Raw genomic sequence first — 27646 nt, forward strand, 5'->3', positions numbered from 1 at the left:
AATCATTGGGCACACATTAATGAGAAACATTTACAGTACAATGCCCCTCTAACTGTACATACTTATGGTCTGAGGTCATGTTTTGAGCGTTTAAATTACAAAACGACTTACCGATTATGCCTGATATATCATGTTATGCTTTTCACAAGAAGCATCTTAAAGGGACATTAAACACTAAGTACATGTTATAAGCAAAAGTATTGAGGTTATTTCTTGCCTCCCTATAGTCATAGGTGCAGCCATGCTGAAATCTAGTTTTCACTGCATTCCAGTGGTGGTGTGTGTGAATGCACATGTGTAGCACCTCTCCTTCAGATATATGTTCCAAAATAGCGGCTCCCATAGAGGGAGGTACTTGAAATGTATTTAGTAATTAATGCCCCTTGAAAAAGGTTGTGTGCTTCTTTAGTCATTTTAATTAACTAAAAATCTCTTTAAAAGGGCCATTATTTTTTTAAAAATTACATGCTTTAATACATTGCAGGCACATTCTGAACACCATTACTATATGTAGTAAACAAAACAATTGACCACACACTGGATGTGCCAATCATAATATGCAAATGAATGCAATTATTTATCACTCTAGATACAATTGCATGAAGTCTATTTCAGTCAAATATCAAAGATTAGCAATATATCAGGCTGGTTCCTCTTCCAGATAATCCCCCAAAAAAGGTGAATACACTGAATTCTAGTGAAAAAAAGGCGCCCAATAGTGCAATATGTCTGAACAATTATTCAAATAGATGTGCACATGTGAATGTGCTGTGCAGACAGGCTGAACCATTAGAAAGATGTCCAGCCAGCTTATACTCCCAGATGTATTCCTGCTCTCCGTCAGGAATCTCTTATCTTTTCAAAGGCACCATGAGAGTAGAAGGAAATATCTGACCCAACACTTAAAGTGAAGGTAAAGTTAGCAAGGTTCGATTGATTCAAATTAAGGGTAGTTTAAGTCATGAGGTTTTTTTTTATATATATTTACCGACTTATCAGCTTTTTTCTCTCCAATTCTAAGCGTTAGACAAACAGACCATTTTTTTTTTTATTTTATTTTTTTGGCAGTCCGGTCACGTTTTTCACTTAGCCAATAGTAAGTCTGGCCGTTAGGCGGCCGTCATAACATTGCTTGACGTTCTGCGCATGCGTCTGCTTTACTTCCTCCCCCTTCCAAGCCGGGGCTCGCTCCAGATTAGCGCATGCGCAATTCAAACAGGTAAAACAAAATCTTGAGAACGCAGTCTAAAAGAAATTGGAAACAGTATCTGCGGCTGCAACCTGTTTGGATACATTTAACTCAAACGCTGCAATTTCTTCTGTTTTGACCAAAAGTAAGTCTGTCTGTATGGCGCGGTGTGCGCATGCGCAAGTTGTCCGTCAATCGGGAACGCGCTTTGGAAGTACGTATAGAGCGGGTGGGACCGCTCTGTACTTAATAGAGTGAAAAAGCCTGAAATACATGGAGGGAGGAGCTAAGACCGGCCAAGAACGTAATTACAAACAGTTTATTATACTATTATATATATATATATATATACAAATAGTTTAAAAAAATATTGCGATCTTACTATATAGTAGATGTTTAATAGAATAAAGCTTACAGAAACGCAAAACGTTACCTTCACTTTAATAGGGCTCCATTTATCATCCAATTCTCCTATATTTTTTTGTAAAAGTTCTCATGAGAAATAATACCCCTATATATCATTCAAAAATACGCCTAAAAATTGGGCAAGTTCGACTGTAAAATTCTCCTACTCTGTTCTCACTCTCCTTGGAGAACATGTTCTCCTAGTTACAAATGTATCATTTATATTCTCCTGTGGAGGACTGAAAGTTCTCCTGCAAGTTCCGGCATTAAAGTTCTCCATAACTACAAAGGAGAACAGCATTAGAAATCAATTCTTTACCAGTTGTAGAAGCAGTTACACAAAAAAAGGGCTCTACAAGGTGCAAAAATTATCTATAACAAAGCACAATAATAATGGTTATTGGAGCGCAATAATAATTTATGATGGAGTGAAAAAAAAATATATATATATATAATGGAGCGCCAAAATAACATAACAGAGCACACAAATGATATCTATTGGGGCATAAAAATAAGATCTAAAAAAGCACTAAAATTGAAGCACAAAATCAATGAAAATTTAGAACTATTTTCTTATATGAAAGTTTGCTAAAGAGGGGCGTTAACAAAGCTACTAGGAAGGCTGTATAAAGATTTCTATTGGTTTGTATATCATTGACATGGAGAATAGTTGCTTATTTTTAGTGATAAATAAGGAAAAAATGATAAATTTCTCCAGTTGGATTATTATAATTTCTCCTCCGCTCTCCTATGGAGAAAAAAAACAACTTTTTTTATGACAAATACAGGCGCACATGTGCGCCTCTCCTAAGGAGAGCTGCAGAGAACTGATAGAACAGAAAGGAGAATTCCCCAAATGATTGATAAATAGAGCCCCTAGTGAGAGAGCCCACAGGAGCTGTAAAACAGGTTTCCATTTTCCAACAGAAGGAATCTAGCACAAAATGTACAAATCGTTCAATATAAAATCACAAATGATAACTATAAAAACCAATGTATCTTACTACGCATTTCTCAGTTAACAATAACCGTTTCATCAGGTGAGTTTGAGTAAACGGTTAGTGTTAACTGTGTAACGCATAGTGAGATACATTGGTTTTATTGCTATGATTAGTGATTTTATATTAAACAATTTGTACATTTGTGCTACTATCCGAGTTTCTGTTGGAGAACGGAAACCTGTTTTACAGCTCCCATAGGCTTTCTTACTATAAGTGTGTACCATTAGTGCGGTGTTGGATCTGTTCCTTCAACCCTCGTGGTGCCATTGGAAAGATAAAAGATTCCTAAACGGAGATCTGGAATACATCTGGGAGTATAAGCTTGCTGGACAACATTCTGAACACCCAGTCCAAGAACGTGGACATTTGTTTCCCAAACATAGCGCAGGCACAAGGCATATTTTTTGTCAGGTAGGGCAGAACCATGACTGACTTTTTTGGGGGAAAGAAAAGCAGGCAGATAACATTGTTACGATACCTAATGCAGGTAACACAGCATAATTATTCATTTTTACAAGTATGTATGCACTTGTATTTGTTAAAAAAGTGAGCCATGTTACAACATTACTTGTACCTGTATTAACTAACTGGTGCAAAAGCATGGATTGTTTATTGGACAAATGATGTAGACAAGAGGCATAGCTTTTTTTCCCCCAAAATATTTTTAGATATGTAAATGGTTTCATGCTGCCCTTGACATGGCTCTTCGTAACTACCCCTCAAATGGCTCAATAAAAGACCCATACTAATTTCCTCTTAATTGTTTTGGCGTCATTGTATTGCTGCGTTCTCCACAGAAAATGTTTCCAGCCGGGTGGCATTATGAAGTAGCCGGGTAGGGGCAGTGTAATACTTTGCAATATTATAACATTTTCTGTCATTTATAAATGTTACTTAAGCTATCCAATGCACAAATTAATTGCATATTTAAACATAAAATGTTTAAAATTATAATTAGAGAAACAAATATTGAAAACATTTAATATTTACCAATTGTGAAATATTGGCTTTAAATTTTAGCCATGCACCATTAAAATGAGCCAGTTGGTGCACCTGCTAAAAAGGCCCTCAGGAGAACACTGTATTGGTTTAGATATTTATTGAAAAACATAAAGGGGAGAAGTGCACTTTGCAGGTGCAGCGTGAAGTCTGCTTCCTCGTTGATTAAGGGAAGTGAAAGGGTGGTGGTGGCTCTTGGGAGAGATTCGCTGGTCTACTAAGGGGGTGATTTATAAAGCTGAGGCGGACAGGGGCGCATATACGCACCCCTGTCCACCGCAGCTCGCTTCCGGCGGGCTGAATTCCCCTGGCGAAATTCAACATTGCACACGAGCGATATTTTGCGCTCACGTGCAATCCCACCCCCTGCACAGCCAATCACATGCGGGCCGGAGCTGTCAATCTCCCTAGTCGGACTAGCATGTGGAGATTGAAATTCGCCACCTAAGAAGTGGCGAAAGGTTAGGGAAGCAGCGGTCTGGGTAGCGCTTGCTGATTGGTGGCTTATTGTAGGCACATACAATTTACTTTTTTATATTGGTATTTGAAATTGAAAAGCATACCAAGGTAGGTAGCATTCATGTGTCTACAGCATTATATAGAAGCAGTTTCTAGGCAATACATACCAACTGTTTTGCACGAAGTATACAACTGTTAAAACCATTCTTGCAAAAGTGCTACCAATTGGTTGTGTTTCATTCGTAATCTAGTCCACTAGTGCAGTGCTTGACGAATATGTTCAAAAATTAGGAGGCAGTAAGAATATTAAGGAGCCAGACAGTTGGATTTTTATATAGATATATGGAGAATATCCCACAAAGTTAGGAGCCAGGAGTAAAATTCTAGGAGCCAGTGACTCCCAGGCTCCTGGGTTTGCCGAGCCCTGCACTAGTGCTAATATTTTTGTGGCCCACATGTAATATAGGCCTTAAAGATCTCGAGTCAATTTCTTTGCTTGGAGAATAGTCTTACAAACGGCACCAATAAAAGTTTATAAAAAGTGTATTCTACTTATTAAAGTGTTACAAACAGACAGGTTATTTTTGATAACAGAACAGACACACGACAACTGAACAAAGCTATCCATACAAGAACAAATTTTAGTTTTGTTTCTTGCTACATAGAATTTCTGAAGTGTGATATTAACCCCTTACGCCAAATGGACGTAGATACTACGTCACACAGTCCTTTGCCCAGTGTACCCTGTTGACGTAGTACCAATGTCCAACAGTCTGGCTAATGCTTCAGTCCTCGCTGTCAGCTTCGTCAACGGAGATTGCAGCTAGGTGCAGAAGGCATCTGCCTTTATATGGTAAGGAAGAACAGATTGTTCTTCCTTCAACACATGAAAGCAGATCGCTGATACAGTAATCCTCTGTGGGAGGGTTCACTACGCTACAGAAAAGATATTTGGTGAGGGAGGGGGGTTGGGTTCCCTACCCTACAAAAATGGGAGAGGGAGTCCCTAGTAACAATTGCATATGGGGGGATTGCTACATTACAGGAAACTTTTTTTTTTTTTTTTTTTTTTTTTTTATGAAAATTGAAGGGACACAACCCAAATTTTTTATTTCGTGATTCAGATAGAGCGTGCAATTTTAAGCAACTTTCAAATTTACTCCTATTATCAAATTCTGTTCATTCTCTTGGTATCTTTATTTGAAATGCAAGAATGTAAGTTTAGATGCCGGACCATTTTTGGTGAACACACTGTTTTTGCTGATTGGTGGATAAATTCACCCACCAATAAACAAGTGCTTTCCATTGTTCTGAACCAAAAAAATAACTTAGATGCCTTCTTTTTCAAATAAAAAAAGCAAGAGAACGAGGAAAAATTAATAGGAGTAAATTAGAAAGTTGCATGCTCTATCTGAATCACGAAAGAAAAATTTTGGGTTCAGTGTCCCTTTAAGAGAAAAACTATAAACTGGGTACTTGCTGACAGCTGCCAGTACCACAAATGGTGGCTTCTAGTGAGAGGGGGATGGTTAGAGAGCTGCATACTGGCAGACTGTCTGCCAGTACCTAAGATGGTGGTGACCAGTGTGGGGGGGTGAGAGAAGTGTCAGGGTAATCTCTATACTACAACTAAAAGATTAATCCCTTCACTGAAGTATGGTGCACAGCTGCAATTAGCCGTCTTCTGATAATTAACAAAAAGCAATGGCAAAGTCATTCATGTCTATTATTTCTGAACAAAGGGGATACCAGAGAAGCTTTTACAACCTTTTGCCACATGACTACACAAGGTGTTTGTAAATAATTCCAGTGAGAAACCCAGTTTGTTAACCTTTTCCTGACGGGGTTAAAGTGTCTACATCGGAACAACTGTTCCGATGTAGACAAATTGAAGTCACACGATCATGAGATTTCAATTATTGGATCGGGTCTGGGGGGCGTCCCTATAACCCTAGGAACGCCCTCCAGACCGCGATCAAATCTGAGAAGCACAGTAGGCTTCAGGACAGCCGTTAGCTATGACGTTCTATTCCGTCATAACGGCTTATAACGGCAGTGTAATTATGACGGAATAGAACGGCATAACAGCGTTAAAAGGTTAAAACTGTGGCATAAAATATACGAAAATGGACATATATCAATACCTTGGGTTGTCTACTAAATATATATATATATATATATATATATATATATTTATTTTTTTTATTATTTTTTTTTGATAGGTAAATAAAAAACAAAAAACAAGGCTCTCTATTTTAAAGGAAGGATAGCAAAAATGCTCTGGTACTTTGGTCAAGTTTTTCACAGTACTGAAGGGGTTAACGTAAACACAAGCTAATATGCAGTGCTGGTAAAACAAAAAGAATGCAATGTTTCAATACAAATGGCTGTTATCACACTCAGTGCAAATTGTGGATTAACTGTAACTATCATAAAACCAAAAGCCATGAAAACAAAATAGTAAAACTTCAAACACAAAGCGGAAACAAAAAACTATCAAATGAATTCAGATAAGAGGTGGCCTTCAAGGGCTTAGAAATTAGCATAGGAGCCTACCTAGGTTTAGCTTTTAACAAAGAATACCAAAAGAACAAAAGCAAATTTGATAAACTTAAACTGAAAAGTTGTTTAAAAATTACATACCCTATCTAAATCATGAATGTTTCATTTTAACTAGACTGTCCCTTTAAGTAGATCTGCATAAAAGGTCACCAATATATTTTCTCGTACTTTTTAAAAAACCACAGCAAACCTATGGGCTTTACTTTTTTTTGTTTTTATTGCCTTGGCTCCCTCCCTCAGATAAATCGTCTAACCCTTTTTTTAATTGTGCACAAATACAGAATGAATAATACAGATACGTTCTGAAATCAGTTTACAGATATAACCAAAAACAGAATCTGACCACAATACATTAATCATTTTAAACACTTAATCAGATAATAGAAATAGATTAATAACCGAACAGCTTTCTCTACATAAAAAGCATCTCCGCCCATTTCTATTCTAGCAAATATAGCTGATTCATTGAGAGCTGAAGATATCCTTCACATTTTAGTGAATCAGTTACATAAAACATTACAGGGAAATTAATCTAAATAGCTACGGAGCTTTCCCCACATCAAAAATGAGTGGATAGAATAACATAGCGGAACAGTATCTGTCCAGTAACCTTTACGGACCCACCCCCTTGAGCACCGATATTACCTTATTTCCAACGAAGCTGAAAAGAGGCAGGGGTCTAAATATGCAATACGTTTGTTGTAACGTATATACAGTAACACGTACTACCACGGATGCGAGGGATTGAATCGCTCTGTTATTACGAAACTACCACAATACACAGCAATGACGATAAAGGCGGAGACTCAATGTTGAGGCGTGTCTACTCTGCGGCCTTGTCAGTGATATTGTGCGCAAGCGTAAACACAAGTGCCTTGAAAGTACAGATCGGACGCGGTAAAGAAACGCACCTTTACAAGACACAGCCAATCGCGTCTCATTAGATTTTTTTTTTAGCAAATAGGGCGAGCTATCCACAATGACGCAGGAAGGACGTTCACTTTTTAAGACGCTACATGGCAACTAATGATTATGAAGTGTGTGTGTATGTTCTAGTTTCTTGGTGGCTTGTATCCGCTATTGTGTGCGTACGTAGCCCAAGGCAAATATGTGCGTTATAAGCACTATAGCCTGTCTCAGTGCACGCAGTTAATCGGGAATTGGCATTTTTCTAGTTTATTTTGTGTAGTTTTTAAAAGAGTCAAGCAGGAAATACCTACCCTATCGCAGTTGTTATCAACCCGTCTGGTCTAGGTAACACTCCAAAGATAACTCAGAGGGACATGCAAGCTAATAATATGCTTGGTCTGTACAGCAATAGAAAGGCTAGTTAAATGGACAACAAATTGTAAACGACATGATTATGAACCTTCTTATAAGAAAACATTTGCAATGAAAACTGCAGCTCTTTTTCATCAAATGAGTATATTGTTTTATGTTTATTCTTCTCACTGATTTCCATGTCCCCCAGAACAAAAGAACCCCTGCTAAAAAAAAAAATCACAATCTAATATTCAGATATAGTATAAACTCTCTTTGCACATGTGCCGACTGGAGTAGCCTGCCCTTTTGTATTCCCTTAAAGGGACATTAAACCCACACATTTTTCTCTAATTATTTAGATAGAGAATACCATTTTAAACAACTTTCTAATTTGCTTCATTCTCTTGATATTCTTTTCTGAAAAGCATATCTAGATAGTAGCTGCTGATTGGTCGCTGCACAGATGTCTCATGTGACTGGCTCACCCATGTGTATTGATATTTCTTTAACAAAGGATATCGAAAGAATGAAGCAAATTAGATAATAAAAGTAATTTGGAATGTTGTTTAAAATTGTATTCTCTGTCTGAATCATGAAATATTTTTGGGGTTTTAATGTCCCTTTAAGATGGTTTAGTACTGATTCAACTTAGTTACTATTGCAAAGAATGATTTTCATATCATGGTTGTCAATGTAAAACTGAAAATCCACCTTAAAACGATGTGACACCACAGAAACTTAGGGAGGGAATAAAAATTAAACAAAAGCTCACATAAATATCATAACCCAAGCTATCCTGGGAGAAAGTGAAACATGCACAATTTTTAGATGCAGTTTTCAGCAAAAGGCTGCAAACTAAATAATGAATGTATAATGCAATAATAAAACATTTTATGTGTCATTCAAATGTCAACATTAACTGTTCTTTTAAGGAATAGTCAACATATTTTACACATTGTTAAAAGTAACTAGTAAGTCAATGCCTTTTGAGGGGTACTGCTCATCAAAATTGTAGTCCAAAGTAGCAACTGATATATACTTTCATCCAAATGCTGAAACAATTTTTGTATCCACTCTGTCAACCAGAATTGTACCCCCACATGCTTTAGCTATTTTCTAGTGTACACAAGACCAAAAGTCAGCAATGACCTACAACTAATCTGCATGTGCAGAAGATTCTAAATAAATAACCAGCTCTGCTGACTCTTATCGCACACAATAGATAAAAGTCATAGGGACTGATTTATCAAGGGCTGAATGGTCCCTAATTCCGAGCGAGCCTTTATGCAGTTATGAAGCAACGGTCTTAAGAACGCTGCTCCTTAACTGGTCCATTGCCTCTGAGGCTGTGGTCTGCAATCCGCCCAATCCTATACGATCGGGTTGATTGACATCCCCTGCTAGCGGCCGATTGGTCGCGAATCTGCAGGGGGCGGCATTGCACAAGCAGTCCATTACAACTGCTTGTACAATGTTAAATGCCGACAGCATATGCTTTCGGCATTCAGCAATGTCTGTCCGACATGATACGCTACAGCGTATCGTGTCGGACAGACATTGATAAATCGGCCCCATAGTGTGAGATAAAATTCTGACCATACTGCACTACAACCAACTTAAGAAAATAATTGTTACAATGGGTGGCAGACAGAGATTGTAACCCCATATTTAATCTACTCAATTTGTTAAACACAATATTATTATTATTTATTTGTAGAGCGGCAACAGATTACGCAGCGCTATAAATTTAGGTATAATATGCAAAGGCAGCATTTATAAGAGTCAAATGTTTAGAGGTCCCTACCAAGAATTGCACTGTTGTAGATCACATTACATGAAGGGGATCTGCAGGACACCCGGGCTTGTAGGCTACCAGGCTAAGGGTGTTCAAGAGGATGACAAAGGAGACTAGGAGCTGAGATAAGAAAACAGCGTACATTGTATACATCACTGAACAGAAGAGTCTTTAAGGAAAGCTTGAAACTTTGAAAGCTGGGGATAGTCTTATTGAGTGAGACAGATAGTTCCACAGATAAGTTCTTTAGAGGGGAATGTGATGAGGTAAAAAGAGAGGATAGGACATGGCCAAGAGCAGAGGGAAGGGGATGGGAGGGAGAGTATCTGGAGACAGGGGGCTCCATGTATTAAAGAAGCTGTCCGCATGCCTTCACTGCATACGGGCAGTGGATCTGCTCTTCCACTGGCCAATATGTATCATTACACACTTCAAAGAGTGTGTAATGCTCGCCCCTTCACTCGCGTGACCATCAATCACCGTGAGCAAGCTAGCTAGCTCTCAGTGATTTCTCTTCGCCACCTCAGAGATGACAGAGTGTAAGAAGCAGCGGTTTAATGACCGCTGCTTTTTACATTGCAGGAAGCAGGCTTGCATGAGCTTGTTACAAATAGAGCAAGAGTTCCAGGGTGGCCTTAGATATACAATGAATTGGAGTTAGGGTTCCAGATTTCTGGTTTCTTGATCTGTGAAAAGGCATACATGGGTGGGAGAGATTTGGAAAATGTGGGGGACCGTGATTGGCAGAAATATCACCAGCAGCTTGTATAAGAAGGAGAGTGACATAAGATGAGATATAGACTTGCAGTATTTAGAGCGTCTGGTATGTGGTGCAGAGAGGACAGTGTTTAAAAATGTATGGAGCCCATGACAGTAAAAGTGAGGTTGAGGGTTGGAGAGATGGGCCAATACGTATTTCAGGTAGTGAGAAGGAAAGAGGAAATAAATACATTTATTAGAAAGAAAATATGTAGCAAAAAGGAACATGAAGATATGGAACTTTTTTACAAAAGGGAATCAGTGAAAATCATGGAACAAAAGTATTACAACAGTACTTGCCTTCTGGCTTGTCCTTTGTTCAATATTTGTTCAACTCTTGTATAATTCTTATTGTCTTTCTTATAAAATGCCCACTTAAAGGATCAGTAAATACAGTAGATTTGCATAATCAACAAATGCATGATACAAAGACAATGCAATAGCACTTAGGCCTCTAGTTATTAAGGTCTGGCGGACCTGATCCAACACTGCGGATCAGGTCTGCCAGACCTCGCTGAATACGGCGAGCAATACGCTTGCCGTATTCAGCATTGCACCAGCAACTCACAAGAGCTGCTGGTGCAACGCCGCCCCCTGCAGACTCGCGGCCAATAGGCCGCCAGCAGGGGGGTGTAAATCAACCCAATCGTACTCGATCGGGTTGATTTCCGGCGATGACTGTCCACCTGCTCAGAGCAGACGGACAGGTTATGGAGCAGCGGTCTTTGTGACCGCTGCTTCATAACTGCTGTTTCTGGCGAGTCTTTAGACTCGCCAGAAACAGGACCCGTCAAGCTTACAGAGCCTTACGGAGCTTGATAACTAGAGGCCTTAGTCTGAACTTCAAATGAGTAGTAGATTTTTTTTCTGACAAATTTCAAAGTTATGTCTATTGCCACTCCTGTATCATGAGACAGCCATCAGCCAATCACACATGCATATACGTATATTCTGTGAATTATTGCACATACTCAGCAGGGGAGCTGGTGACTTAAAAATTGTAAATATAAAGACTGTGCACATTTTGGTAATGGAAGTAAATTGGGAAGTTGTTTAAAATTGCTGCTCTATCTGAATAATGAAAGTTTAATTTGGACTTGAGTGTCCCTTTAATGAATGTGAACATATGAGATTATCATAATGCTGCTGCCCTTGCTATGCTAACCCCTAGCAATGCCTTCCCATAAAAGTGTTATTTTTTTTAGGGCAGTGCAATCAGCTGGGTTCACTAAGTTACTTAGTGACAGGTTCACAGACATTCAAATTCCAAGTGGGAAGTTTGATTCAGGTTATTGGCAGCACTTTGTTAATTATCGTTGTGGTGAAAAATGGTCCTGTACTTCACATGTGCCAGTCCTGTTTCACTAATCACAATCCAAATTCGCAATACTAAAAAACACAATTGTGAGTCAATTTTCACTTATTGACTTCCACATCTAAAAGGACTTGGTAAACTCTTCACATCATTTTTCAAATTATTACCCGAAAGTACCCAAAAAAAGTTTTCAAATGTAAATGGTTTTATGTATGTGAAAAAAACACTGACATTTCCCCCGCTATATTAGGAAGCAATGTCACCAACAAGATACAAATCAATTAAAATTTAAAACATTCATAATAAGCGCCTTTACACCAGTAAAAATGAGCAAAAGCAATAAATGAACAAACACATATTCACCCTATGCCAATAATGCCCCTGTTCAAATACTTTAGAGATATACACACTTATATCTTTAATTTTGAAGCACATCATATTAATTGCAAATGTTAACTATTAGCATCACTACACACTATTAAAAGGGATGAATCAACATAAAGGACCTTTAAATGGATAGGAAGGTCAAAAATTAAAGATGCATGGGTGCATTTAAATTATAAACAGTTTTGCAATATACTTACATTAGCAAAAATTATTCTAGTAAAAGGTATTACAGATTTTCTGCGGCATACGCACATATCCTGCAAAGGCCCGTGCACCAGTAGTCAAACAAAACACCTTCTCAGAGTCAGCATAGCTTGTATGACGTAAATTTTGTTTTGAGAAGCAACACCCCACTGCCCGCTTTCTAAGATGGTGTAGTGTTTGAATACTGGTGTACAGCCCTCACAGCATATGTGCGTATGCTGCAGAAAAACAATAATAACTTTTACTAGAAGCATTTTTGCTAATGTAAGTACAGTATATTGCAAAAAGGCTTATAATTGAAATGCACCCAAGCACATTTAATCTTTGACCTTTCTATCCCTTTAACCTGTGATGTAATTGCTAAACCCCCTAAATTTACATTTTGTTTGTCATAAATTTTATTTGATTTTTGGTTTATGAAATTGGGAGATTAATTATGCAGATAAGGGAAAGAGGTGACGTGATAGAAAGCTTCCAATATACGAAGGGACTACAAGCTGAAAGCCTTTTCCACAAAAAAAAGAAATACCAAAACAAGGTGTCACAATCTTAAATTAGAGGGTATCAGGTTCAGGAGAAATGTGAGTAAGCATTTCTTATGGAAAGGGTGGTGGATTCATTGAATAAACTTGCTATTGAGGTGGTAAACACAGGAACTGTAAAATAATATGCTTGGGGCATATATTGGTATACTTGAAGGGTCTTTTGGTTCTTATCTACCGTAAATTCTATATTTCAGAACGAAAGAGAAAGTATAACATAACATAGGTATACTTCATTTTCTTTTGTACCTGCTATCTAAATCATGAAAGTTTAATTTTTACTTACACGTCCCTTTAAATAAACAACACCCACATAAAAATAAAAATTCAAACACTGTAATCAGGTTAATGTTTGTTTTGGCAGAGGGCCTGGAGTAATTTATATGACCTGGGTAAAGTTCCTTCCAGAGAAGATTATTTTTTTAGTGAAAACAAACTTTTTAAAAGGATTCTTTATCTCTATATTAAAGGCAAATGTCTTTTCAGGAAGTTAGGAAGCTGAAACTTTCAAGGCTTAAAGGGACAGTATACACGCATTTTCATATAACTGCATGTAATAGACACTACTATAAAGAATAAGATGCACAGATACTGATCTAAAAATCCAGTATAAAACTGTTTAAAAACTTACTTAGAAGTTCTCAGTTTAGCTCTGTTGAAAAGGTAGTTGGAAAGCCCACTGCAAGTGGAAAATAAGACACTCCCCCTCCCCCTTCTTTTGCATATGAAAAGACCCTTTACACAAACAGGAGCAAGCTGGAGAAGGTAGCTGACGGTATTCTCATAAAACTTTGGGGCTTGGTTAGGAGTCTGAAAATCAGAGCAATGCTATTTAAAAATAAGCAAAACTCTACATTTAAAAAAAATAAAAAATTTATGGGCTATATAAATAGATCATCTACAAACCATTTATGCAAAGAAAAAATGAGTGTATAATGCCCCTTTAAAGTAAATGTGGCTAAATTCAAAATGGTACAGTCCCAGTAGGAAAAAGAGAGCGGTTGCAAAAATATATGTAAAACATAGCGTTTATTCCACAATCATAAAAACAGAATTGTCAAAGTAACAAATAGAGGCAAGGGTACCTCTGGCTGGCAAGCTTACGCGTTTCGGCAAGAAGTCGTAATCATAGCATATGGAAGCCAGTCACAGGTGATTACTATATACAGATTGCAAAAATATCATTGGTCAAAAATAAAAAGGTATTAAAACCATCACGCTCGGAGTAGTTCCGGGGAGAAGCCAGGCGGCAAGTCACGCTGAGGCGCCCGTCTGAAGTTTGCTCCAGCTTGCATCCGAGGCGGAGGACACCAACACTCTCGCTAGGGACCCTGTGTGACTCAGGCAGGCAGGCAGGGAACTGGAGAAAGGACCCACCCGGAGCTCCTGTTAGCGATTACTCCATCACGCTACTACCTTGGAGGAAGCCCGTCAGCCTTCTTACCTAAGCCTCAGCCTTCCTACTTTGGCTGCATTCTAGCTCCCCCTCCCACCGGTGCTGCGTGAGGGGGATCACGTAGCTCACTCTTTTGGCGGACGAACCTGCTTCATAAAGATCTGGAGCTGCTGAGTGGAGGCCCGGGCTCTAGATTTTAATTTTGGCAAACTACCCCCCCCTCCCAGGGGTGCTGCGTGAGGGGGGTCTACTCTACGTCTTCTTCTCGAACAGCTGGTGTGACTGGGAGAAGCACCCTTCCCGGCTTGGCAGACCTGATAGAGCTTGACAGACATGACTCCAGGCGAGAAGTGGTAAGCGGCTGGCGGTTTATTCTCCAGCATTTATCAGTTACTTTAGCTTAAATAAGCTATTACCTGCCTGCCTGGCCATTGTCTATATGGGGTGAAGCTATACAAAATGCCCTTTTAATCTCTTTCCATGATGACGTTTGTGCATGATTTATGTTTAATCATTTTATAAAGGGCCGCTAGACACATACTGGATTACTATATTCACTTCTAACGTCATGAACAACTTTTTCTTTTACATCTAAAGTGGCTGTAAACACAGCAATCAAGCTGCACTGTACAAATAACAGGGTCCTATGAACGGGGGGGGGGGGGAACAAATTTGCTGGGGTCTCTTAGCCCTGTCTATGTTTGCTTATTGCTCACATACCCCCTATTACTCCTAAGAAGGGGGTCACTTAAAGCTATACCACTTATTGGCTGAAAACCCTGCAAGGAGTTCAGAGAAAAGAGGAAAAAAGATTAAGACTCATGTATCTTCACATATCTTATTCCCAAGGTGTTTGTGCCTAACTGCTTGGTTATCATACGGCAAACCCTCTCTCTTGGATCAGCTGTCTCTTGAAAAGGACTTTGTTCGTACGTTTAAATGGGTCCTTTTGTATTTCCTCCAACAATGTAAATGACTCTTCAAGTTATTCCGAACCCACAGATTGCTGCACTACCTGAGGGTTAAATGTACCTATGCACACTGGTCTTAATTTTGTAAGGCAAAAAGGCGATATGCTGATATTATTAAAATTTAAAGTGGACATTTTTTTTTTCCCCTGTTTTATTTTTTTGTACTGTATTTGCATTTCTTATATATTTGCAATGGTCCTTAATTGTCTTTGATTTACACATATAGGGCTTCATCTTAATAAGCTCATTTGTTTATCCTCTCTGGGGTGTAAGCAGTTACCTAACCGATTTTCATTCATTAAGAGTTCTGAATTTATATTCTTGTGCTTAAAGTTTGATTTTTCTTTACCTGAATGCACTTAACTTGGCAGGCTTGGTTAAAATTTGTGAAAACACTTGTATATCTCTGCGGTAATTAAACCTCTGTGCTAACTGAGTGGGCCTTTTCCCTCCCCTTCAAAAAGCATATCAGTAACTTTTGGGAAAATCCTGCCTTAGGACCTACCAGGAAGTGAATCTTTCCACTTAAGGCTAAGAATTATCACCCATATTCAGCTAAGAGATTCTGATCCTAGCAGTAGGCTAGGTCCTTTGACATACTAGTGTGGGCTTAATCCTGCCTCGTAATAGCCCTTAAAGCAGAATAAAAATACCACAATCACTATCTTTAATATCTATTTACCAGCAATTTAATTCTACACTGCTCTATTGCTCTCACTGCTGATCCTGTCTGATCTCGGCACTTAAGCAGAGCCATTAAGAGCATATAGACTACCTCCACTGTTTTTTCATTGAGTTCAGCATTTGTGCCTCTATAATTCTGGTCTTTGTACAGGCTGGGTACTGCTGGGGAAAAGAGAAGAGAGGGAGGAAGAAACGGATAAGGTTAAAAGGGGAGGTACAAGAATGTATCTCTTAATTATTCTACACTGCTGGCTCTAGTCCCTGTCCGCGTTAATTCCTAATTTTTAGGTCTCTGTATTTCTTCCTGGACTAAGAACCCCTGGCTGGTTTTAGTTCACCCCTTGAACACATCTTTTTTATCTTTTGAGCACTTCCTCACTTTTCCACTCACTTTCCCCCCCCTCCTTTTTTTTTCTTTTGTTTTTTTCTTCTTCCCCACGCTCATCCTCCTAGCCATTCCTGGCACTCACTTTTTCTTTTTTTTTTTCTTTTGTGTGGTTCCTTTTCTCTATTCACTTCATGCATGGATACATCTCTAAATTCACCAACTCACCACACAATCACTTCTCCAGCCATGGCTTCCAGATCCAGAGATAGGAAGACTAAAACGTCATCTGAGACCCTTGTTGAATTGCATCCTGAGCCAGTAACTAATACAAGGTATAATGACGCAATCAACTCACAAGCTTTAGTTAATAACATCTTAGAAGCCCTAAACCCTAAGTTCGAGTCACTTAAAATAGAAATCAAACAAGACTTTCTCAATCTCTCTAATGAGATTAAGCAGTTTTCTACAAGAATTCAGGAAGTGGAACAAATGGTGTCCGACCTAGAGGACCTTACAGACATACAGAACACTAGGATACAGACAAACTTTCTCTCCTTGACAAAGCTACAGAATAAGCTTGAAGATTTAGTAAATCGTTCAAGGAGAAATAATGTAACAGTTATTGGGGTCCTAGAAACCAAACAGTATGCAGATTTAATGAAATTTACCACTGAGATTCTCCCACAATTACTTAAATTTCCTCAGGAACTGCTACCCCTATCTGTGGAAAGAGAACACAGACTGGGGAGATCTCCTTTACCAGATGGCGCTAATTCAAGACCAAAACCTATAATAGTGAGATATTTAAATTTTCAGGACAAAGTTAAGATTATGCAGTTACATCAAAAAAAACTCCTATTCTCCTAAAAGGAACCAAAATATTATTATTCCAAGATTTTGCATATGAAACATCCTTGAAAAGGAAGGAGCTCTCCCCAGTTTGTGGCAGATTGATTAAAGAGGGCCTATCGGCCACAGTAATTTACCCTGCCAAACTTAAAGTAGAACTGCATGGGCAATCATATTTTTTTGACTCTGCCTCTGAGGCTGAAAAATTTAAGTAGAAGGTCACATGACTTTACATATTGTACAATCTCACATCAATTAATGAAGGCCTTGCAAATAACTTTTTTTCCCTTCTTGTTTATTTTTGTACCAGGTTCTAAAAGTGAATGAGACTGAGAGGATAAGGGATGAGGGAGGGGGGCTTCTTCCCCTCCTCCTCCTTTTTTTTTTTTTCTCTTCTTCCTTCTCTTTTTTCTCTTAAGAAATGTCTAAAGTCAAAAATTTTATATTAACCTCCTGGAATATTGGTGGTATCTCTTCCCCAATAAAACGTAAAGCGGTTATTTCACATCTGAGGAAGCTTAACTCAGACATTGCCTTTTTCCAGGAAACCCATCTCAATGCTGAAGAATCTTTGAAATTAAAATTCTCCTGGGTAAGGGAGGTTTTTGCTACGCCTAGTGTAGGCAGGAAAAGGGGGGTGGCTATTCTCTTGGGGAAGAATTTAATTTATGAAGTAATATCACATGACCAGGAAAGTAGGTTTTTGATTTTAAAAATTAAACTTGCAAATTCTATATATACACTTTGCAATATTTATGCCCCCAATAACTTTGAGGTAAATTTCTGGGAAGCCTTTCAAGCCAAAATTTTACACCTTGGCGAAGGGAATATAATTCTCGCAGGTGACTTCAACATGGCTCCTCAGGTTCCCCTTGACAGATACAGCCAAGCTCATGTTTATCTTAAATCACAAAGAGATAATTTAGAGGCCAAAATGTTTAAAACCTTGTTTAGAAATGTAGCTTTTAAAGATATTTGGAGGATACAACACCCAGCCCAAAGAGATTTTATATGTAAAGCTAGAAACGCCAACTCCCTTTCTAGAATTGACTTATTTTTAGTCAGTGATAATTTGTTAAAAATTGGGGCGTAAGCTAGAATCACGCAAATTACTATTTCAGATCACGCCCTGACTGTTCTAGAAATTCCTTTGCATAAAAGACCTTCTAACTCGCACCACTTTTTTCCCCCAAAATTCCTATTTAACAATTCAAAATTTAAAAATTGGCTAAACGCTAAGATGACCGAATTTCTCTCTTTGAACCAGTAGAGGATCCAAACTTGCTTTGGGAAGCTGGAAAGGCAGTACTAAGGAGGGACATCATTGCCTATATGGCAGAACTTAAGAGGAAGGCCGTTTCTAGCGAAAGCGAAGTATTGAGAGCACTTACTAGCGTTTATAATAGATATCTAAGCCAATCTACACCGGCGAATTGGAGAAGGTATACCTCGGCCATGAGAGAGAGAGACACTTACCTAATGCAGTCAGCAGCCCAGGCCGACTTAAAAACAAAAGCTAAATTCTACCATCATGGTAATAAAGCAGTCAAATTGTTAGCTAAATTAGTAAAAAATTATTCGGGGAAACTCTACCATTGAATTAATTCAGGAACATGACACTTTATTTAAAACCTCGAAAGAAATCGTTGATATTTTTTCTGATTACTATAAGGATATTTACTCCTTTAGAAACTCCGATATGGCTACATTAGAACAATTTTGGAATGACCTTAATTATCCATCTCTGAGTGATGACTCAATGCCCAGAATTAACTCTCCCATCTCCGAACAAGAGATACCCAAGTCTATTAAAGAGTTGTGGTTGGATAAAGCTCCCGGGCCGGACGCGCTACCGAATGAGTTTTATAAGATCCTGGCTCTGGTTATCACCCCTCATTTAAAAAATCTTTTCAATCATTTTTATATAGAGAACAATCCTATTCCCCTGTCTTTTGCTGCATCTATCACATCTTTAATCTTAAAGCAGGGGAAAGACCCCCTGAAAAAGGAATCTTATCGTCCTATTGCCTTACTTAACTCTGACTACAAGCTACTTACATCTATCATAGCTAAAAGATTGCAACAGGAAATAGGGATTTTCATGCATAAAGATCAAGCAGGCTTTCTGTCCAAGCGCAATTTGACAGCAAAGATCAGAGAGGTCTTTCTGGTTCTTGACTATTTTCATAATTTTCGTGAAGATATCACACAAGAGCAAGTAGACTCTGCAATTATTGCGATTGACGCTGAAAAAGCGTTCGAATCAGTGCACTATCAACATCTTTTACTTACGCTCTCTTGTTTTGGTTTTAAAGATACATTTTTGCTCTTTCTCAACAATCTGTGCGAAAACAAGACTTAGTGTTAATCACTTAGAATTTAACTTAATTAATCTCCAAGGAGGCACCCGACAGGGTTGCCCGCACTCTCCCCATGTATTTGACCTTGCAATTGAACCCCTAGCTCTTAAGATAAGACAACAAATTCAGGAAATCAAGATTGGATCTATAGAACAAAAAATTGCCTTATATGCGGATGATGTACTGGTGTATATTTCTAATACTAGACCGAATAGTCCAAAATTACTTTCGCTTTTAACGTCCTTTGGGGCTTTCTCGGGTTATAAAATTAATACCTTTAAAACTGAATTATTGTGGATTAAAAAGAATAAGTTTTCTTTAACTGAGACGCCGTTTAAACATGTTGTTTCCTCATTTAAACATCTTGGAATTAACATATCACTAAACCCCCACGACTGGTATAGCCTTAATATTTCCCAGATTCTCACTAAAATAAAGGATTATATGAGAAGCTGGCAAAATCTCCCGCTAACACTATCAGAACGCATAGCTTTGTTCAAAATGGTCCTTCTTCCGAAAATACTCTATGCATTGCAAAATGTCCCAGTTATTCTAAAAACTAAGGACTGGAGGAGCTTGAACACTGCTCTTTGATACTTCATCTGGAGGTGTAAAAGACCGCAAATTTACATTAATAAACTTTACCTTCCCAGGAAGTTCGGTGGACTGGCTCTTCCGGATCCTAATAAATACTGCTTGGTCTTTTTATCGCGCATTATGATAGATTGGATTTTGAACAAAGATTATTTTACTAATAACAAGCTGGAGGATAATATACTTTATCCCTATCACCCTGTAGCTCTTATTCATTGCTGGTGGGCGTAATTTCGAAACAAGTGAAACTACTCAGTTCCGTATACACAATAATTCAGGCCTGGAAAAAATTGGGGCAAAAACGACATTAATCTAGCCATTCCCAAATTTCAAATACTGCGGGCAATCCTGAATTCCAGGGAGGCACTTAGTCTCAAATCTTTCAAAAATGGCACAAAGCAGGCTTAACCTTTCTCACTCAGTTCATTGTCCAAGACACTCAATCTGTAAAGACCTTTGATATATTAAGACAGGAATTCAACTTAAGTAACAAATATTTTTTTGCCTATCTCCAAGCCAGACATTATCTCTTTGCCCTTAGACATGGGGGAAATTGGATAGTTGGCCTATTCTTGCCAGAGACGACCTATCTTCCATTTCAATTTGGTATGACTTGGCAGTCAGCCAATCTGGTGAAACCAATCTGCTAATCATAGCACAAAAGTGGAATCTTTTGTCTCCTGAACTAAATATAGGCATAGAACGGGTGAAACGTTCTATAGCTATAATAGAGCAGTCTACTTTATCCGCAAGTTGGAGGGAATCCCATATTAAACTGCTTTATAGATCTTACTATACCCCACTAAAGGGGTTTAACTGGCATAACTTCAAATTCAACAAATATCCAAAAAGAAGGTCTTTTATGCGGCAGATTTAATTCACATGTTATGGTCATCTCCTCTGATAAAACAGTACTGGCGGAAAACAGAATATTGGCTTATTAATGTTCTAAAAATACCTGTCTCCTATCTCTCTTTGGCGGAGGTCGTCTTCTTCACAGAGGTCACTTTATCCTCTGAACATAAAAAGACCATGAATATGACACTTTTGGCAGCAATAAGTTTAATTTTTCCTAAATGGTGTGACAACTTGGCCCCTAGAATCTTAGAAATTAAAAACAATATGAAAAAAACTATTTATCATTGAACAGTTAGACACCAGGGGAAATAGATCACCTAATATATCCCTTTAGACATTCAGAGTTGGTCCTACTGGGTCTCTGGTAACACCCCCCCTTTTTTTCTCTTTATTCTTTTCCTTCTTCCCCTCCCTCCTCCTTCTCTCAGTGGCAATTTACTTGAACCTGCTGCAGCAATTTTTTCTCCCAATGATAAAGTGGATTTTGTCTTCCTCTAATGAGTAATGATGTAATTCTATGTAAGACAGAGATGCTGTGGATATTCAAATTGAAAACTAGGGTCCCTCAGGGACTTAACTAAGAGTTCAATCTTATCAATTATTGGGAGTAATACCTCCTCTCTAACTGTCTATCACAGCATCTCTCTCCTTCGTTGGTTTATTTACATAAAGTTGCTTGAACTATGTTTTTCCATGAGCACTCTATGTGTGTATGTATATATACTATACATGTGTGTATGTATATATCTATCATGGTTGCAGGTTATATTGAGTATATGATACTCGAGCTGTTTATTTGTATATTTATTTATACATATACACAATGTAGTAACTTATTTGTAATATCTCTAGAGTGTAATATGTACTATGACAATTGAATCCAATTGGACACTCATCCTCTTGTTTCCTGGAATACTGATTACAAGTATAGACTTCCATTACATATATTACTTGTTAATAGCCCATTTATATGTTCCCTATATTATAAAACATATATGAAAACATGGGGATGTTTAGTCTTTTTCCCTCTTGATTTAGTTTTATATGAGGGTTTAATGTAATATTTAGCTAATGGGCTAACCTTTTAAGGATTATAAAAGTAAATACATATGTTTATATATGGTTAGCCATATACTTCTTGTTTAGGGCCTGTTTTGCTTCGGTAGATTAAGGGTTAACCATACTGGGCGTGATGGTTTTAAACCTTTTTTATTTTTAACCAATGATATTGTTGCAATCTGTATATAGTAATCACCTGTGACTGGCTTCCATATGCTATGATTATGGCTGCATGCCAAAACGCGTAAGCTTGCCAGCCAGAGGTGCCCTTGCCTCTCTTTGTTACTTTGACAATCCTGTTTTTATGATTGTGGAATAAACACTACGTTTTACATATATTTTTGGAACCGCTCTCTTTTTCCTACTGGGACTGTATCATTATTTGCCTGATGAGCGTTAGCAACCTGCTGTATCCCTTCAATGTATCTGGCATAGCTCCAGGAGCTTACGGGGTAACACTGATATATTCATACATATACTAATATCAAGTTTTGATGGAGCACCTTTATTAGACGAGGGGATATGATTTGAGCAAATCTGTGTGATGAGGATCCAATAACAGACTTCACCTGACGGGCTGCCGAAAGAGCTGTGATTGATTGGAGCAGGATCGTGAGTGATGATAGACTTGTCTTTCTGTGCCGGTTTTGGACACGCCCCCTGTGGGCAGATCTGGATTCTGTGGGGTTGAAGGTGTTCGCACACAGAAAGTCTCAGAAGCCTCGAAACAGCTGATCACTGAATGCAGATGGCAAGCCGCGCAGGAAGGTGATTGAACTAGTACGCCCACTATAAGCGGATGTACATTCCTAGGAACCTGTGAGTAAACAGATTGTTTGCACTTATACCTCAAGGAGGTGATATACATCCACATACATATCAGCTGTTTCCTCTTACACCCTTATACTAAGTGTGATATAACCATTATTGCTCCCATCATTTGTACTGTGTTCCCTGTATCTCCTGTGGGACAGCATTTGGGCAGTCATGTTTTCCTAGAGCTGGGACATATCTAAGTTTGTTAGACACCCTCAGGTCTTTTCCATAAATAATCCTTTGTGTTTTATTGTGCAACAAAACTACTACAAGGTTATATGGTTGACATTTTGGCCTATACCACAAGCTTTTCTCTAGACCCTCACTCCATAACATCAATTGAATTAAATTAAAGTTAATGGTTATTTTATTTCTACCAGTAAAGTACAGCTGAAAAGTTGATCAAATATGAATGAATGATTAACTTATTAAACTGGATATATTTCACCCAATAATTTCATAAATATCTATGTATTTCTAATGGTATATAACTAAATAAGTAATTTTCTGATATAATTGGAAAAAATAATATGATAAATTATTATTCTAAAAATTATGAAAACTTTATGTAGAAAACCATGATTTAAATTGTCTTTCTGACTAGTGATTTAAATCAAATCCACCCTGCCACAAACAATATAAAATGGCTGTATGCAATGCCATCACCAATAATGTAGGGTGTAAGGTCAATGGGCTGATAATTCAACATTAAAAACTGAAGAAAATGATTGATTTTTGTCAGTTGTTGGTAAATTCTCCTATTTCAGCATTCATGTGTCTTACATTTCCAATAATATTTTATGCACTTTTACTGTTTAAAGCCCCTTCAATATGGATGGTGCATATTTATTAGTAACTATGGAAAAAGGTATAGTGTAGGCAACTGAAATCTGATGTTGCTTAGTTACAATGATTTGTATGGCAGTGACTCCAGTTATAAATCGTCATAAATGTGCAACAAGAAAATGTTCTAATGCGTTAGAACATTTTCTTATTGCACTATTGCTTGCATATAACTATGAACAGTTACAGAGAAAGCTCCCTGTATGGCAGAGCACTGACGATTCTGAGATGAACATGGACTGGTATGCCAATCACGAACATTATGTGTACATAGCTGCCAATCACCGGTCATATTCAGCTTAGAACAAGTAATGCATTGCTACTCTGGAGCTAACTTTACAGAGATTAAACAAATACGCCTAGATTTAGAGTTCTGCGTTAGCCGTCCAAACCAGCGTTAGGGGGTCCTAACGCTGGTTTTGGCCGCCCGCTGGTATTTAGAGTCAGTCAGGAAAGGGTCTAACGCTCACTTTCCAGCTGCGACTTTTACATACCGAGAATCCCCTTACATCAATTGCGTATCCTATCTTTTCAATGGGATCTTTCTAACGCTGGTATTTAGAGTCTTGGCTGAAGTGAGCGTTAGAACTCTAACGACAAAACTCCACCCGCAGAAAAAAGTCAGGAGTTAAGAGCTTTATGGGCTAATGCCGGTTCATAAAGCTCTTAACTACTGTGCTCTAAAGTACACTAACACCCATAAACTACCTATGTACCCCTAAACCGAGGTCCCCCCACATTGCCACCACTATAATTCAATTTTTTAACCCCTAATCTGCCGACCGCACACCGCCGCAACCTACATTATCCCTATGTACCCCTAATCTGCTGCCCCTAACATCGCCGACACCTACATAATATTTATTAACCCCTAATCTGCCCCCCCCCACCCCCAACGTCGCCGCTTCCTACCTACACTTATTAACCCCTAATCTGCTGACCGGACCTCGCCGCCACTATAATAAATGTATTAACCCCTAAACTGCCTCACTCCCGCTTCAAAACCCTATAATAAATAGTATTAACCCCTAATCTGCCCTCCCTAACATCGCTGACACCTAACTTCAAGTATTAACCCCTAATCTGCCGACCGGACCTCACCGCTACTATAATAAATGTATTAACCCCTAAAGCTAAGTCTAACCCTAACACCCCCCTAAGTTAAATATAATTTAAATCTAACAAAATAAAATAAATCTTATTAAATAAATTATTCCTATTTAAAGCTAAATACTTACCTGTAAAATAAACCCTAATATAGCTACAATATAAATAATAATTACATTGTAGCTATTTTAGGATTAATATTTATTTTACAGGCAACTTTGTATTTATTTTAACCAGGTACAATAGCTATTAAATAGTTAATAACTATTTAATAGCTACCTAGTTAAAATAATTACAAAATTACCAGTAAAATAAATCCAAACCTAAGTTACAATTAAACCTAACACTACACTATCAATAAATTAATTAAATAAACTACCTACAATTATCTACAATTAAATCAACTAAACTAAATTACAAAAAAAAAACCCACTAAATTACAAAAAAAACAAACACTAAATTACAAAAAATAAAAAAAGATTACAAGAATTTTAACCTAATTACACCTACTCTAAGCCCCCTAAAAAAATAAAAAAAGCCCCCCAAAATAAAAAAATGCCCTACCCTATTCTAAAATAAAAAGTTTACAGCTCTTTTACCTTACCAGCCCTTAAAAGGGCCTTTTGCGGGGCATGCCCCAAAGAAAACAGCTCTTTTGCCTGTAAAAAAACATACAATACCCCCCCAACATTACAACCCACCACCCACATACCCCTAATCTAACCCAAACCCCCCTTAAAACACATAACACTAAGCCCCTGAAGATCTCCCTACCTTATCTTCACCACGCTGGGTATCACCGATCCGTCCAGAAGAGGCTCCAAAGTCTTCATCCTATCCGGCAAGAAGAGGACATCCGGACTGGCAAACATCTTCATCCAAGCGGCATCTTCTATCTTCATCCATCCGACGAGGAGCGGCTCCATCTTCAAGACCTCCGGCGCGGAACATCCTCTTCTCCTGACGACTAGACGACGAATGATGGTTCCTTTAAGGGACGTCATCCAAGATGGCGTCCCTCGAATTCCGATTGGCTGATAGGATTCTATCAGCCAATCGGAATTAAGGTAGGAAAAATCTGATTGGCTGATTGAATCAGCCAATCAGATTCAAGTTCAATCCGATTGGCTGATTGGATCAGCCAATCAGATTGAGCTCGCATTCTATTGGCTGATCGGAACAGCCAATAGAATGCGAGCTCAATCTGATTGGCTGATTGGATCAGCCAATCCGATTGAACTTCTGATTGGCTGATTCAATAAGCCAATCAGATTTTTCCTACCTTAATTCCGATTGGCTGATAGAATCCTATCAGCCAATCGGAATTCGAGGGACGCCATCTTGGATGACGTCCCTTAAAGGAACCTTCATTCATCGTCGGGAGAAGAGGATGTTCCGCGCCGGAGGTCTTGTAGATGGAGCCGCTCTTCGTCGGATGGATGAAGAAAGAAGATGCCCCTTGGATGAAGATGTTTGCCGGTCCGGATGTCCTCTTCTTGCCGGATAGGATGAAGACTTCGGAGCCTCTTCTGGACCTCTTCTTGCCGGATAGGATGAAGACTTCGGAGCCTCTTCTGGACGGATCGGTGATACCCGGCGTGGTGAAGATAAGGTAGGGAGATCTTCAGGGGCTTAGTGTTAGGTTTTTTTAAGGGGGGTTTGGGTTAGATTAGGGGTATGTGGGTGGTGGGTTGTAATGTTGGGGGGGTATTGTATGTTTTTTTACAGGCAAAAGAGCTGTTTTCTTTGGGGCATGCCCCGCAAAAGGCCCTTTTAAAGGCTGGTAAGGTAAAAGAGCTGTAAACTTTTTATTTTAGAATAGGGTAGGGCATTTTTTTATTTTGGGAGGCTTTTTTTATTTTTTTAGGGGGCTTAGAGTAGGTGTAATTAGGTTAAAATTCTTGTAATCTTTTTTTATTTTTTGTAATTTAGTGTTTGTTTTTTTTGTAATTTAGTGGGGGGTTTTTTTGTAATTTAGTTTAGTTGATTTAATTGTATATAATTGTAGGTAGTTTATTTAATTAATGTATTGATAGTGTAGTGTTAGGTTTAATTGTAACTTAGGTTAGGATTTATTTTACTGGTAATTTTGTAATTATTTTAACTAGGTAGCTATTAAATAGTTATTAACTATTTAATAGCTATTGTACCTGGTTAAAATAAATACAAAGTTGCCTGTAAAATAAATATAAATCCTAAAATAGCTACAATATAATTATTAGTTATATTGTAGCTATATTAGGGTTTATTTTACAGGTAAGTATTTAGCTTTAAATAGGAATACTTTATTTAATAAGATTTATTTTATTTTGTTAGATTTAAATTATATTAAACTTAAAAGAAAATAGTACAGACTCAGCATACAATATTTATAAGCAATGTAACAAAGCATGCAAAAAAGCAATCAAATTAGCCAAAATTGAATATGAAAAATTAATTGCCAAGGATTCTAAGTCTAACCCTAAAAGGTTCTTTAAGTACATAAATAGCAAAAAATCTAAGAAGGATAATATAGGTACATTAAAATGTGTGGAGGGTAGCATGATAAATAATGACAGGGAGAAGGCTGAGGTACTAAACCAGTTTTTTTCTTCAGTATACACAAGAGAGGAACCATTGAATGATACTTTGGAACAGAATAGAACATGCCAGTCCATACCACTAACTGGGTTTTGTTTAGAGGATATCAGGAAAAAACTAAAAAATATTAAGGTAAATAAAACTCCAGGCCCAGATGGAATACACCCAAGGGTGTTAAGGGAACTTAGCACTGTTATAGACAAACCTTTACTCTTAATTTTTCAAGACTCATTATCCTCAGGCATGGTACCCCAGGATTGGCGTAAAGCTGATGTGGTGCCACTCTTCAAAAAGGGAAGCAGGGATGATCCAGGAAGCTAT

The 27646-nt window shown here is 38.0% G+C and overlaps 1 protein-coding gene across 2 annotated transcripts in view; it reads right to left on the bottom strand.

Moving 5' to 3' along the window:
- GNE (glucosamine (UDP-N-acetyl)-2-epimerase/N-acetylmannosamine kinase) overlaps positions 1-27646 on the bottom strand; it is a 138154-nt gene that overhangs the window by 99584 nt on the left and 10924 nt on the right. Inside the window, exon 1 of one of the 2 annotated variants that reach the window (XM_053702736.1) lies at positions 7261-7403. The exons of the other annotated variant lie outside the window; for it this stretch is intronic. The gene's annotated coding sequence lies outside the window, so the exon portion shown is untranslated. Of the gene's footprint in view, positions 1-7260; positions 7404-27646 lie in introns of those variants that run through there. 2 annotated transcript variants of the gene reach the window in all.

Source organism: Bombina bombina, chromosome 2 (genome assembly GCF_027579735.1).
Source record: "Bombina bombina isolate aBomBom1 chromosome 2, aBomBom1.pri, whole genome shotgun sequence".
NCBI classification, from domain to species: Eukaryota; Metazoa; Chordata; class Amphibia; order Anura; family Bombinatoridae; genus Bombina; species Bombina bombina.